Source organism: Macaca thibetana, chromosome 13 (assembly GCF_024542745.1).
Source record: "Macaca thibetana thibetana isolate TM-01 chromosome 13, ASM2454274v1, whole genome shotgun sequence".
Classification (NCBI taxonomy): domain Eukaryota; kingdom Metazoa; phylum Chordata; class Mammalia; order Primates; family Cercopithecidae; genus Macaca; species Macaca thibetana.
The window spans coordinates 81,922,036-81,936,834 of NC_065590.1; the positions used below are offsets into that span (position 1 = coordinate 81,922,036).

At 57.2% G+C, this 14,799-nt stretch overlaps 1 protein-coding gene across 3 annotated transcripts in view; it reads left to right on the forward strand.

The window, feature by feature from the left end:
• Window positions 1-5,814: 5,814 nt before the first annotated feature.
• DNMT3A (DNA methyltransferase 3 alpha) overlaps window positions 5,815-14,799 on the forward strand; it is a 110,521-nt gene continuing 101,536 nt past the window's right edge. Inside the window, exon 1 of one of the 3 annotated variants that reach the window (XM_050753613.1) lies at window positions 5,815-5,976. The gene's annotated coding sequence lies outside the window, so the exon portion shown is untranslated. Of the gene's footprint in view, window positions 5,977-6,479; window positions 6,580-14,799 lie in introns of those variants that run through there. The other 2 variants (XM_050753614.1, XM_050753618.1) reach the window with 2 other exon arrangements.

Sequence of the window (14,799 nt, forward strand, 5' to 3'; positions counted from 1 at the left end):
CCTCTCTTAAAGGAAAAGAAAATTATATTCTTCCACTGTGATTCTAAGCTGGGAGCATGTGAGCCTGAGGCTGCTGGTCACCATCTTCCAAGGCTGTGTGGAGTTTGTTTAAAGTAGGAGGGAAAGATGCCAAAATAGTGGGAAGCAGTCGTGAGCAATGGAAACAGGGGAAGAAAGAGAGAACAGGGAGAGAGTATACTCTGGAGCGGGTATTTGAACCCCTGGGTTTTCCTAGTCCTAAATCCCCAACTCTGGGCTTCCCAATTGTCTCAATTCTAAACAACAGAGTCCCTGTGTTCAGGCTAATTCAGGCTGGCATTCTGTTACTGCAACAGAGAGAATCTTGACTAAAGTAACAGCCCTACCTGGAAGGTGGGTGGAAGGATCCCCATGTGTTACAGATGAAGAACCTACGGTGACGAGGTCCAGGACATAGTTCTCCTGGTAGGTGTCACATGGAGGGGATATTAAGATGACTGCAGTGGTGAGTCACTGTGGGGGTGGAAGTCGCCGAGCAGCTGGTAGGTGAGCCAGGTCTGGAAGTCAGGAAGGAGGATGGAAGGTCACCCACTGTGCTAAAGGCAGATGGGATGGTTTGAGAAGAGCATGGATGGAGGACACGTCTCTGTCAGGATGCTGGGGGCAAGGGTAGACCTACCGCCACTTCTCTCTTTTGAGTCAGGAGTGTAGGAGCTAAGCCTTCAGCTGGAGACCCGGGGTAGAGGATGTTAGAGGGACATGTGACCTGTGAGGGAGCTGGGAAGGCCCCTGTGGTAGTCACTGGTGCTAACTCTATCTAGTTCTCGCCACTTTGAGGCCCATGGTAGCATTTACGTCCTGTTCCTTGTAGGCAAATGGAGCTGTGTGACTGCCTATAGTGACAAGTGCCTTTTGTCAATAGGACACCCTCTGGTACTCTGTTTGAGATAGTGGCTCTTCTGTCGACCGGGGTCCCTGAGTATTCAATGAGCAGAGCCCCCTACCTCACCCCTCTGCAAACCTGCGATAGACATGTGACATGGGCAAGAGAAGGAAGTTGGCGGTTCGTTGGTAATCTACTGAAGAAATGTAATGTACAGTTGAACTATGCTCTATTTTTTTTATTGTGGTAAAAAAGACATAACATGAAATTTATCATTTTAACCTTTTTTTCCCCCCGTCACTCTGTTGCCAGGCTGGAGTGCAGTGGCACAATCTCAGCTCACTGCAACCTCCACCTCCTGGGTTCAAGTGATTCTCCTGCCTCAGCCTCCTGAGTAGCTGGGACTACAGGCACCTGTCACCATACCCAGCTAATTTTTGTATTTTTAGTAGAGACGGGGTTTCACCGTGTTGGCCGGGATGGTCTCCATCTCTTGACCTCATGATCCACCCGCCTTGGCCTCCCAAAGTGCCGAGATTACAGGCATGAGCCACTGTGCCCAGCCTTTTTTCTTTTTGAAATGGAGTTTCGCTCTTGTTGCCCAGGCTGGAGTGCAATGGCACGATCTTGGCTCACTAAAACCTTCGCTTCCTGGGTTCAAGCGATTCTCCTGCCTCAGCCTCCAGAGTACCTGGGATTACAGGCAACCCCCACAACACCTGGCTAATTTTTGTAGAGACGGGGTTTTACCATGTTGGTTTGGCCAGACTGGTCTCGAACTCCTGACCTCAGGTGATCCACCTGCCTCAGCCTCCCAAAGTGCTAGAATTAAAGGCATGAGTCATCACACCCAGACCTTTTAATCTTTTTTTTTTTCTTTTTTTTTTTCAAAGACAGAGTCTCGCTCTGTCGCCCAGGCTGGAGTGCAGTGGCGCAATCTCGGCTCACTGCAACCTCTGCCTCCTGGGTTCACGCCATTCTCCTGCCTCAGCCTCCCAAGTAGCTGGGACTATAGGTTCCCGCCACCATGCCTGGCTTATTTTTTGTATTTTTAGTAGAGACGGGGTTTCACCCTGTTAGCCAGGATGGTCTCGATCTCCTGACCTCGTGATTCGTCCACCTCGGCTGGGATTACAGGTGTGAGCCACCACGCCCGGCCTAATCATTTTTAAGTGTATAGTTCTGTGGCATAAGTACAACCACCTCCGCCATCCATCTCCAGAACTTTTTCATCTTCCCAAACTGTAACTGTATCCCCATTAAATACCAAGTTCCCATTCCCCCTCCCGGCAGTGCCTGGCACCCACCATTCCACTTCTGTCTCTATGAGTCTGACTACTCCAGGGTCCTCATATAAGTGGAACCCTATAGTATTTGTGCATTTGTGCCGGCTCATTTCATTTAGCATAATATCCTCAAGGTTCATGCACGTTGTAACAGGTGTCAGGATTCCCTTTTTAAGGCTGGATCATCTTCTATTACGTGGATAGACTGCATTTTGCTTATTCATTCATCAGCTGATGAACATCTAGGTTGCCTCCACTTTTGGCTATTGTGAATAATGTTGCTATAAACATTGGTGTATAAATATCTATTCAAATCTCTGCTTTTGGCCAGGCACGGTGGCTCACGCCTGTAATCCCAGCACTTTGGGAGGCTGAGGCAGGTCGATCACCTGAGGTCAGGAGTTTGAAACCAGCCTGGCCACCATGGTGAAACCCTGTCTCTATTAAAAATTTTAAAACTAGCCAGGCATGGTGGTGGGCACCTGTAATCCCAGCTATTTGGGAGGCTGACACAGAAGAATCACTTGAACCCAGGAGGCGAAGGTTGCAGTGAGCTGAGATCACGCCACTGTACTCTAGCCTGGATGACAAGAGGGAAACTCCGTCTCAAAAACAAAACAAAACAACAACAAAAAACAAACAAAAAAATTTTCTGCTTTCAATTCTTTTGACTGTACACCTGGAAGTGGAACTGCTGGGTTATATGGTAATTCTATGTTTAATTTTTTTTTAAGTACCACCATATTGTTTTCCCTAGAAACATTGTGGTTTTGAGTCTCTGAGATTTGGAGTTGTTTGTTACTGCAGGACATCCTAGTCTGTCCTGATACTGCCCTGTACCCCAGATAATCTAGGATCAGCCAGGATTCTGACGAGGCCACAGTGGGGAAGACACAAGTGAGGGATGTAGAAGCCCAAAGGCTAAACCAGCCTGAGTTAACCTGAGTATGAGGTGCAGTGATGAGGGTTAGCTAGCACAGATATGCCTCCTCTTGGGATCAAAGACATTAGGGTCAGGACCTGGAACCAACCCTGTAGCCAAATGGTTGTTTCTTTTTTTTTTTTTTTTTTTTTTTTTTTTTTTTTTGAGACGGAGTCTCGCTGTGTCTCCCAGGCTGGAGTGCAGTGGCGTGATCTCGGCTCACTGCAGACTCCGCCTCCCGGGTTCACGCCATTCTCCCGCCTCAGCCTCCCAAGTAGCTGAGACTACAGGCGCCCGCCACCACGCCCGGCTAGTTTTTTGTATTTTTAGTAGAGACTGGGTTTCACCATGTTAGCCAGGATAGTCTCGATCTCCTGACCTCGTGATCCACCCGCCTCGGCCTCCCAAAGTGCTGGGATTACAGGCTTGAGCCACCGCGCCCGGCCTGCCAAATGGTTGTTTCTTAACAGACATAAACCCCCTAACACGGTCACCTTGGGCCTCTTGACCCCAGCAACCCATACATCCAAGGTTACATACTTTACCATGCTAAGTGACTTCGGTGACTCCTAATAATGTCATCATAAATAGCCCTATTGAATAGAAATTTACATTTGCTCATCATGGCCATGAGAATTTCAGCTTTTTTTTTTTTTTTTTTTTTTTTTTTAGACAAAGTCTCGCTGTGTTACCCATGCTGGAGTGCAGTAGCACAATATCAGCTCACTGCAACCTCTGCCACCCAGGTTCAAGTGATTCTCCTGCCTCAGCCTCCCAAGTAACTGGGTTTACAGGCATGCACCATGATGCCCAGCTGATTTTGTATTTTAAGTAGACACGGTTAGCCAGGCTGGTCTTGAACTCCTGACCTCAAGTGATCCACCCACCTTGGCCTGCCAAAGTGCTGGGATTACAGGCGTGAGCCACAGCACCCACTGAATTTCAGCTTCTTAAGAGCAACTATGTTTCAAAAGTGTGGTGTGGGCTGGGCACAGTGGCTCATGCCTGTCATCCCAACACCTTGGGAGACTGAGTTGGCAGCATCACCTGAGCCCAGGAGTTCAAGACCAGCTTGAGCAACATAAAGAGACCCCTATCTCCACAAATAATAATAATAAATTAGTCAGGCATGGTGTTGTGCATCTATAGTCCCTGATACTCAGACGGCTGAGGCAGGAGGATTGGTTGAGCCCAGAAGGTCCAGGCTACAGTGAGCCATGATCACTCCACTGCACTCCAGTCTGGGAAACAAAAGAAAAAAAAGATTGTGTGGGGGGTGATTTGAGAGCCGAATGAACCCAGCTTTGAATCCTGACTCTGCCACTTCCCAACTGTATGGCTTTGACTAAGACTAAGCCTCAGTTTCTTCATCTGTAGCATGAGGGTAGTACAAACTATATCACAGGGCTGGTGAAGACTAGGCAAAATGCCATGTCTGGCGCCTGGTACATAGTAGACACTCAGTAAACAGTCGTTGCTGTTTGGGGGCAGTATTACGTAAGCCTTTGATGAAGGCAGAGGTAACTCAGTCATCCTTCTAAAAATGGTCTTCTCCTTTGCCAAGTTGGGTGCGCCATTTAGAGTGTTCACCAAGGCCCCTCCTGATGTAGAAAGTGAAGTGCCCAGGAGGGTCACATGTTAATTCCACCAAGGTTTACTGAGAATCTCCTAACACAAGTGCTGGGCTACAGGGATGACAGACGTGGCGCCTGTCCTCACAGAACATTGGGAGTCTCTGGGCCGGTGGGGACCGTGGACAACAGGGCCTATCATCAGTAGGACGGGGTGGCCACTTGAGTGAGGGTGACACTGAAAATGGCCAGAACTATGGCCTAGAAGTTGGTCTCAGATATTGAGGCTCAGGGCGGGGGTTGGGGAGACGAGGGACCTGGAAGCATTGGAGGACTTCCCGAAGGAAAACCTTCCCTTCTGTATGAACAGTCAGCTCCCGGTCCCAGAGAAATTGGCAACTCCGTTCTGTGACGCTAAAAGGGTGGCATTGGTGGGGGCTGGGCTGCATGGGGAGAAGGGAAAAGTAGGACCCGCTTCACTGTGAAGTGAGTCCCACCACCAACAAGTAGGATGGCCCCTGCCCACAAGTAGGATGGCGGGTCCCTGGGAAGGGATCCGCCAGTCTGGGAGCTCAGGGCACTGTGATGTAGTTGAAGTGCTGAGTAGAATTCGGGGTGCAGATCTGCGGGTGGCTGGTGGGGTGCGGGGGCGTGCAAGGAGGCTGGAGGCGGGGGTGGGGGGCCCAGTCCCAAGTCCTAGAGAGGCTGCTGGAGGAGTGAGAGGAGCACACAGTGGCTGTGCTCGTGGAATTAGACAGAGATGCCCCAAGTCAGGAACCTGGATCCCTGAGCGCTCCATGGGGAAGGAGAACAGCCCCCACGGTGAAGGGGTGAGGGCGGTGTGTAGGCATGCACAGAATCTTCCAGCTGGAAGACACCTTCAATGTCATTTCGTTCAACCTCCCACCTCACGAAATCTTTCAGTCTTCCAGTGCCCAACTGAGGGCACCCAACTCTACTTGGACAACTCAAGGTACAGGGAACTCACTCTCTTCAGGGCAGCTCATCTCAGAGAAGCTCTGTAGCCTGCGGGACGGCCAGGAGGAGCCCGGCGCTCCGACCTTGGCCCTGTAGAGCGGAGTGGCCTCCACTCCGCGGCGGCACCTGGCTGGGGGTTGCGGCGCGGATGGGCCGGCGCTGCTGTCCCCAGCCCCAGTGCTGAGGCAGGCAGAGCGCAGTGGGCTCTGGCGGAGGTCGGGAGAACTGCAGGGCGAAGGCCGCTGGGGGCTCCGCGGGCTGCGGGGGGAGGCACTTGACACCGGCCCGGGGAGAGGAGGGGCCGCTGTCCCTGCGGCCAGTGCTGGATGCGGGGACCCAGCGCAGAAGCAGCGCCAGGTAGCGGGGCGCCCCGCGTGGGGAGGGCTGCAGCGAGGCCCGGGGCTCGGCTCCGACTCGAGGGGCTCTGAGTGGCCGGGAGCGCGGCCGAGGCGGGGCGCCCGGGGCCCGGCCCCCGGTCGGGGCGGTGCGGGTCCGGACCTCAGCCAAACGGCGTGCGGGGACCCTGGCGGGGCCGCAGAGGCCGGGAAGTCGCGCCGAGGGCGCTAGGACCGGCCGCGCGCCCAGGCCGCTCCCGCCGCGGCGCCCCGGGGCCCCCCAGTCGGCGCTGCCTCCCGGGCCGGCTTCGCAGCGCCGGGGCCCGGGCCAGCGCGGCCGCGGGGGGCGAGCGGCGGGCGGAGGCCTGGGCCCGCGGGCGGCCGGAGGGAGGGAAGGAGGAAGGCGGAGAGAAGGGGTGGGAGGGGGGGACCCGGCGGAGGAGGCGGAGAGAGGGAGCGCGACAGCGAGCGGAGGGAGGGAGCGAGCGAGCGAGGCAGGCAGGCGGGCCGGGAGGGAGGGAGGGCGCGCGGGCGGCGGCGGCGGCGAGAGCAGAGGACGAGCCGGGACGCGGCGCCGCGGCACCAGGGCGCGCAGCCGGGCCGGCCCGACCCCACCGGCCACACGGTAATGAGCGCCGCTGCTGGCGGCCTGGGAGGCCGGCCCGGAGGCGGCGGGGAGCCGGGGAGCCGGGCGGGGGACGCCGCGGCGGGCAGTGCCCGGCTTGGGGCACGCTCCCGGACCCCCGCAACTCGGCGCCGGGCGCCCGCGGGGCCGGGACTGCGGGCGGGGACCGCGGGTCGGGCTGGCCGGGGCGGCGCGGGGGATTTGAGGGTTTGTTTATGTCCCCGCGGGCTCGGCAGGCGCCCCCTCCCGTCCCGCCCGCTCCCGGCGCAGACCCCCCTCCCCGCCCCCGCCCGGCTCCGGGCTCAAGTTCAAGTCTATACAATGCCGCGGGGGGCCCCTCCACCGCCGGCCTCCGCCGCGGTGCCCGGCTCCGCGCTGCCGCAGGGGCCCCGGCCGGGCCGCCCCCGCCTTCCGGGCTCTGCCCCCGCCCCGCGGCCCCGCCTGGAGCCCGCGGCCAGGGCGCCGGAGGGCGCGGACCCCGACCCAGAAGGATCGGCCGCCGCGGCGGCCTGAGGGAGCGAGGGAGGGGGCGGGGGCCGGGCCCCGCGCAGGCTCCGCGGCGGCGGCAGAAAATGGCAGCCTGGCACGACCCGGCCCCCCGCCCCTCCCCCCGGCGCCCGGCCCTCCTCGGCCCCGCGGGGCGGGGGACCCGGGAGGCCCCCGGGGGCGGGCCGAGGGGTGATGGCGGGGCCGGGCCGGGGAGCGCCGCGCCGCGATCCTCCTCCGGCCACCTGTGGCTGGGGGTGCGGGGCGCCGACGGGTCCGGGAGGGGCGGCGGGGCCAGGGAGAGCGCTCGCCTGGGGGGCACACCTCCCCGCGGGGTGCCGGCGGCACAGAGGGGGATGGTCGTGCCCGGCTCCTCCCTGTCCCCACCGCGGGCCGTGGGTGCCGGGGCGGCCGCGGTGGCGGCGCCGCAATGTGGGGGCGGGGCGGGGGCGGGCGAGGATCCCGGGCCCGGGCCGCGGGGGCCGGAGAACGCGGGGGTGGGAGCAGCGGGGCCGGGGCCGGGAGCGGCCCAGAGGGGGACGCCCGGGGTCGCCCCTGCCGCCCCCCCGCGCACACTCCCACGCACGCGGACACACTCACGCACACGCACCCCGCCGGGCCGGTGCAGACGTGTCCTTGAAAGCTTCGCATCTGCACAGTGAAGGACGAGGCCTCGCCGCGGCTGCGGAGTGGGGTCTTCGGCCCCACGTCCCCGCACCCCGGGAGACCCCGAGCTTCGGAGCCGCAGGCGGCCGCGGTCCGTGTCCCGCCCTCACCCCAGCTCCCCTCCCCCAGGCTGCCCTGCCTTCCCTCCCCTTCGGCGCGGACCGGGCTGGCGCGGGTCCAGGGCCCGCCCCTGGCCTCCCCCAGCCCCTCATCGCTGGGGCCCGCGGCCCTGGGACTGCCAAACTGCGTTTCGCTTTCCTGGAGCCTCCCTTCTTGGGGGCACCTTCTCCCGCCCCAGCGCCTCTCTGCCATTTATCCCCCTCTCCTCATCTCCTCCGTCCTGGCACCCTCTCTCCGCTGCACGGCTAGTTGAGGAGGTGTCGGCGCCCTGGCAGCGGGGAGCGGTGCCCTCTGGTTCCCAGGGCCTGCCTCCCCCACGCTCCTGAGGGGAGCCCCCTGTGGCTGCACCTTGACCCAACATGGCGTCTGGCACCCAGCAGGGCAGCTCTGGCCTGCGGCAGGCGGGAGGGTGGGCAGGGCCGGGCCCCAGAGCCGCACAGCTACCCCCCCTCCAAACCAGCGGGGACAGAAGCCTTGGGGAGAAGCGCCTTCCGCCCTGTGACCCAACTTGCCCCTCAGTGCCGTGCCCAGAGACTGCCATCAGCATCCCAGGGGGCCTGCTCAGTCTTCATGTTTCACCCTAGGCTGCCAGCGGCTGAACCGCCTCCTGGGCGGGCGGCTACGAAGGGATCCTGGGATCAGGTGCTGCTCCAGTGTCGCCTCTTCCCTCCCTCCCGAGCAGATGTGACAGCTGCAGCCAGGGGAGCTATTCGCCTTGCTGTTGCCTGGGTGTTAGGACTGGCCTGTGGAATTTGGGGGTCCCGGCATCTGGGGGACCCTCTTTGGTTGGCTGGCAGGGGCCATCACCAGGTAGTTTTCTGAGGTGCCTGCCTTCGGAGAGTTGGGTTGTGGGGAGTTCCTGCTGGGTCTCTGGGGCAAAATGGTCCCCCTCTGCCTCCAGGTTCCACCAAGACCCTGCTTGGGCTGTGACAGGTGGCTCTGTCAAGGTGGGAGTGTGTGTGTGCACATGTGCTGGCTCCAGGCGACGGCGCAGGCCGGCCTGTGCAGCAGCTCTGGCACCTGCCTGCCTCCCTGGTGGGTCCCCCTCCTCTGTGCAGCTCCTCCCCAGATAAGCAGCTGCGGATTCAGGCCGACCAAACTTCCCTCGTTACCCCACCCAGGCACCAGTTCCTTCCATAGGAGACTGACCCCAAGAAAGGTGAATTCCTTCTAGACTCAAGGAGTGGACTGGTCCACAGGGACAGGGCTGCCCTCTGAGTCCTTCCTGGAGAAGCCTAGGAGAGGACGCCAGCGGCCATCTGTCAGGGTGTCTGCGGACAGGATTCCTCTGTGGGGTGGGGGTTGGACTAGAGCCGGAAGGTCCATTCCAGCTTTGACATTCTATGGCTCTGATTCTAGTGGTGGAATTTCAGACCCAGAAATGGGGACAGGGTGGTCTGTTTTTCCGCACATGGCAGTAATAGGGGAAGGCTTCCAAGGAGAAGGAGATAGAAGAGAGATCAGGGCCCCCAAACGAGTTGGGCTTGGGAAGGAGAGGCAGTGTGAGGAGGGCCCCTGCAAGAGACGGGTTGGTCACGTCCGACTCTGCAGAGGGTGTAAAAAGTACAGCCTCCTTTAAGCCTCAGCACGTGTGTATTCTGTAGGTTTGTGTATAAATCCCTGTGTGTGGATAATTTCTGAGGTTTCCTTTTCGAGTCCAATTCACAGTAAGCTCCTCAGTCCCTTATGGATGTTTTACTATCGCTTTCACACCCACCTCTGCCAGTGGTTCTCAAAAAGCTAGGAAGACGGGACAAACGGTAAAATCCTTGTCCAGGGTCACTGGCAGGAAGAAGTGGAGCCAGGCCTGCACTCAGGGGAAGACGCCCCACACTACACCTCTTACCTGGGCTGCTGCATGTGTCCGTCCCCCCTCTCAGTTTGTGATCTCCAGGGAACAGGGGCTTTGCCTCCCTGGGTCCCTTGGACAAGCGATGAGGCCTCCAAGGGAGTCTGCTGAATGAGGGGAGTGTACTGCCATCCTGTCCTCTCCCCGAGGCAGCGAGGCAGCGTTAGTGCCGGGCTCCCTTCCCCCTACTGCTGTGCGTCGCTGCCCAGTGGCCACCGCCTACTTACAGGCCAGCTCCTCAGGCTCACACCTCCCTGAAAGACCCAAGTTCTTTCCCAGCAAGAGCCAGACTCCCCCAAGGCTTCTCTTTTTGGGATCCAGGTAGAAAGAGGACTCTAATGGGTGAGTTAAAACAGACCACCCTCTCCCCGTCTTTGGGCCTGAAATGTCAGCATTAGAACTCAAACGTTAGAATTGCAGGCTGAAAGAGGAGTTTAAGCTCTGAGAGCTCTTGGTACTGGGTATGGTACTGTTTGTGGGAGGTGACGCCCAGTTCTTCTCAGGGTTGTCCATGCTACCCAGAGCCTGAGGCCTGCAGGGCCGTTCACGTGCCGGTCACATGCCTCTCCTTCGGTACTTCCTGCTGCCTCCAACTTGCTGGCCTGGGGTCCTGGACTTGGTGCTCATGTCCTCCCCAACCCATGCCCCACTGGGAGTTGAATGTGTCTCTGGCCTCTAGCAGGTAGGGCCAGAGCATCTACCCCAGTACTATTTCTCATGCTGCAGCCCCCGGGGAATAGCTTCCACTTCCATTTGAATAGTAGTAGATGAGCAGAGAGCCCATAAGAAGCCCACCTGGCCTGTGGCTGGGTTTCTGCCGGACGTTGCTGTTCCTGAGCAGGGCTTTAATGGTCTACCAGAGGTGCCACATTCCTTTCCACTTTAATTTTGAGGGCTCATTTTCAATCATTTCTCTCTTTGACGATTTTTCCCTAAAAACATGACCAAATCTGAGATCCATGAAGTGTCAGCCTGAGATTTATGTCTGTGTCCGAGCCTGCCTCCACTTGGCTAAGTGTGTGGGCAAGACGAGGTTCAGTGCACGTGTGTCTGTGCATGATGTATGTGTACATGGTGTGCCACTGCCTGTGGATGGGGAGGACTTGCTTCCACATGAGCCAGTGTCAAGGCAGCATGAGGCCCTTGAGCCACAGGAAGCTGCACTCTGACACCTCCCAGCGGCAGGAACTTGGGCGGCAACTCGATTCCCTGGGCCTCAGTTTCCTCCCCTGTAACATGGGAGTGCTCATGGATTCTGCCTACAGGTGGTTGTGAGGATGGAGTGAGATGATGTGCGTTACAGCCTCAACAGAGCGGGAGCCCTCCTGTTAGCTGTGTCTGTTTTCATCATTTGGGCGACTCACGTGGACTAGCACTGCAGGAAGTGCTCTAAGAAGCCTCATCCACCTTCCTGTGTCTTTTGCAGAATCTTGGTCAGATGAGGAAAGTGCCGATTCTGATTCAAAATCCTGGGAGGTGGGAGGCTCCTCGGTGCCACTTAGCAATCTGTTGAGTTGAACAAATCGCATGTCAACAGGTTGTTTTCTTCCACCTGAAATCCCTCCCGCTGTAGTTTCAGCTGGTTATTCTCATCCTGTCTTGAGTGCAGCAGCACTTTGCTACCGTATTCGCTTCCATTTTCCAGAGATGTGCTGAGCATTTCCTGTAAGCCATGCCCTGTGCTGGCTTTGAGGGGACACGGTGCGTTTAGGATGTGCCCAGCTAACGAAGGACTGCAGAGTGGTACTGGGGTCACTGGAGAGGGAGAAATAAAGTGCCCAAAGGAGAGTGAGGTCACAACCAACTAAGGCCATCAGGGAAGGCTTCTTGAAGGAGGTGGCGTCTCAGAAGCACCTCAGAGCACAGAAGTGGGACTTCAGGGAGGAAGCCAGGCCTTCAGGGGCAGGGCATCATTGTGGGTGGCTCTAGTGCCCGGGAGGTGGTCTGGGGCCTGGGTTGTGCTGGAGGCCAGGCTGAGGCCCTGCCTTGGTTTGGGGAGGAGGTCCCTGCACTCCGGAACTCCTCTGTGACCTACGGAGAATTGCTCTGAACTGCCTGAGTGTGGCGGCCAGTGCGGGGTGGGGGTGGAGAGTGGACAGCAGGGAGGGAGGGGAAGGGGCCAAATGAGCTCATTTGGTGTCAGATCCTGATTCTTTCTATTCCATAGACCAGAGCTTAAGAGCTCAGACTTGGAAAGCAGCAGAGCAGGGTTTAAATTACACTGACCCCAGGGGGTTGTGACGATGAAGGGGGAGGCCAGGGTCAGGTCTGGTCTGTGTGCGAGTGATAGCAGTCATGGTGAGGATGTGGCAGGAGGAGGAGGGTCCCTTTTCTGGCCTCCCAGAGGTCTCCATGTGCCCCCTTGCCCATTCCACCAGGCTGAGGTGCCCAGCATCCAGAACATTCCTGCAAGGGGCTGCCAGTGCCAGGGAAATGGGGGTGGAGACGTCAGGTTCCCGTCTCTACAGCCTGACCCTGCCCCCCAACACACACATGCTGGGCAGAACCAAGCCACCAACCCAGAGGGGAGGTGCCCTGCAGACGGCCCAGGCCCCCAGGCATGAGTGCAGGTGCCTGGCAGCCCCCTGCAAGAACAGCTGGTGGGCAGGGCCTTCTGGGCCAAATCTCCCTTGCTGATCACATCACAGGCCACCAGCCTGTCTGGAGGACAGCAAGGGTGCTTGGTGAGCAGTCGGGGTGGGGGTAAGGGAGGCACAGATGCCTGGGGCTTTCCTAACTAAATCCCAGTATAGAGTGGATTTTTTGTTTTTTTCAGCAGTAGCTCTGTGTTGCCTACTCCTGTCCTGCTGTGGTCCTCTCTGACCCTTAAGGCTGCCCAGCCTTATTTAGATATATGACCAGGTTCCTATTTTCTCTTTCCTGTGGTCACAGCCCTGCTCGCCACCATCCCTATTGATCTTTCCTCTCTGCTTCTGTTTCAAATGTCAAGGTCATTTTTAATTCTGAGCCAGTTATTAGATGCCCCGTCTGAGTGCACAGAGGGGACAGAGGACCATCTCTTACAGCCAGTAACCAGAGAGCTGGAAGTTGGGTCTCCTGACTCCTAGTCTAGTGCTCTTCTTGCTGTCATGAAAGGGGAGGGGTCTCGGTGCAGATGTTCGAGATCTGATAGATCAGCTAGGTCATGGGTTCCAGTGATCCTTCCTTGAAAAGGTAAAAAGATGCTTAGAGAGGAGATTATGGGGCATGGGTTAGATTTGTGGCTCACTAAGCTGTTGAGTGTGGGCTGTGTCCTGGGGAATACTTGGGAAGGGCTGTGGCCTGGGGGCAGGAGGCCTTCGGAGTATCCCTCCCCCACCACTCCCTGGAGGACCCTGGGAGATACGGGCGAGTTCACCGCTGCCCCTGCCAAGCCAGTGGGATCCCCCAGTACCCCATCGAGCAGAACCTGTTTGGAAGGAGGCTTCTGGAAGGCCTGCTCGATTACCTGTATAGGTTCCTGAAGTACTAAATAAACGAACAGGTAAAGGGGAATCCACCTAGATTCCCTAAAAGCCTTCGAAACAAGGTGGTAAGTGCGTCTGTTCTGATGCGTTAGATCCCCATGCAGTAGTGTTGTGGTTAAAAAAAAATGTTCATAGCTTAATCTCATTTTTGTGAAATTCTTTAAAATCGATACAAATACACACATGTATAGGTTTGTACATGCATGGAAAAGTTCTGGAAAGATACACACAAACCTATGACCAAGTTTTTGCTTTTTAACTTTGTACACTTTTGTTTCCTTTGAAAAAATGTAAATGAACTTGTGTTCCTTTCTTAATGACAGCAAGAATAAAACTACACTTTTTAAAAGCCTGTGGATAAGAATGTAGAAAAAAGAATTAAGTCACCTAAGGCTGAGGGATGGACTCTTTTTTATAGTGGATAAGAAACTGGTGTAGAGACTGACAGCAAGGGGTAAGCTTACTCAGGTACCTGTCTTTCCCAGAAAGGTTGCAGGGAGAAATATCGCAGATATTAAGGCCTCTGAGCAAAGGCCTAGGCTGGTAGGGATTAGGTGAGAGCAGAAAATAGGCCGCTGACTGCATGCACCCCGGCCCACGCCAGGGACAGGGGACAAAGTTAGCTTTATAGGATGGCGACTTGAATCTCGTTTCTGACCCAAGGTGGAGAACAAATCACTGAGGGTCTTCCCCAGAAGCATCGGTCTAATGGGCTGTTGCGGCCCAAATGGTTCCTGGGGAACTGGAGGTATAACTGGGGCCTGGTCCAGGTATGGAGCTCAGGTGACCCAGCCCTGGCATAGTGAGAGCCTCTTGGGAGGCCACACCCAAGGGAGACAAAGTGGGGCTTCAGGAGGTCCCACGAAGGGGTAGAAGGGGTGTCTAGGAACTTGTTTGGCACACGGGTTCAACTCTGATCTAGGGGTCCCTGAGCAGGTAGTGATTACCCAGACGATGGGGTGGAGAGGTGAGGTGGGGGCAAATGCAATTCCTCCGTCTGCAGTCGTTTTGCTACCCCAGGAAGCACAGGGCTGGTTGCTTAGCAACAGCACCTACCACCCTCTTCCACCTTCCCCTCCTCCACCTCACCCATGGGTACCTCTTGGAGCTTCCCTTCCCCTGAGGCTGCTCCTGTTCAATAGGACGTGAGAAAGGTCTGTGCACTTTTTTGGCCCTGCTCCTGGAATAAGGCAGGAACAGACATAAAAGGACCCATGACTTGGAGGCGAGCACAGAACTGGCCCCTCTACAAACCAGCCGTTTGGTCCAAGGCTGGTAGGGGACAGATGTGCAGGGCAAGAAAGGCGCTGGGGAGTCAGGCCGACCTGGAGGACTGTCTCAGCCCCATTCGTGCTCAGTTGCTGCTGGCCCCAAACCACCTGGAGATGCAGGTTTTTCATCTGTAAATCGGGGATAAGAATAGCGGCCTCATCTTACAGGGGTTGCCTCAATGACATGCACTATTTTATGAAACAGCTAGCACTGTGCCTGGCACAGAGAAGGTGCTCAGGAGGCAAGAGCTGCTTTTCTTTACATGGGGGTCATTCTAGGGCTGCCTGAGGGTTAGGGTGACCCCCCCACAAAGCCCTGCTGCTCTGTAAGACCCTGCAAGTGGCCGGGTGCGGTGGCTCA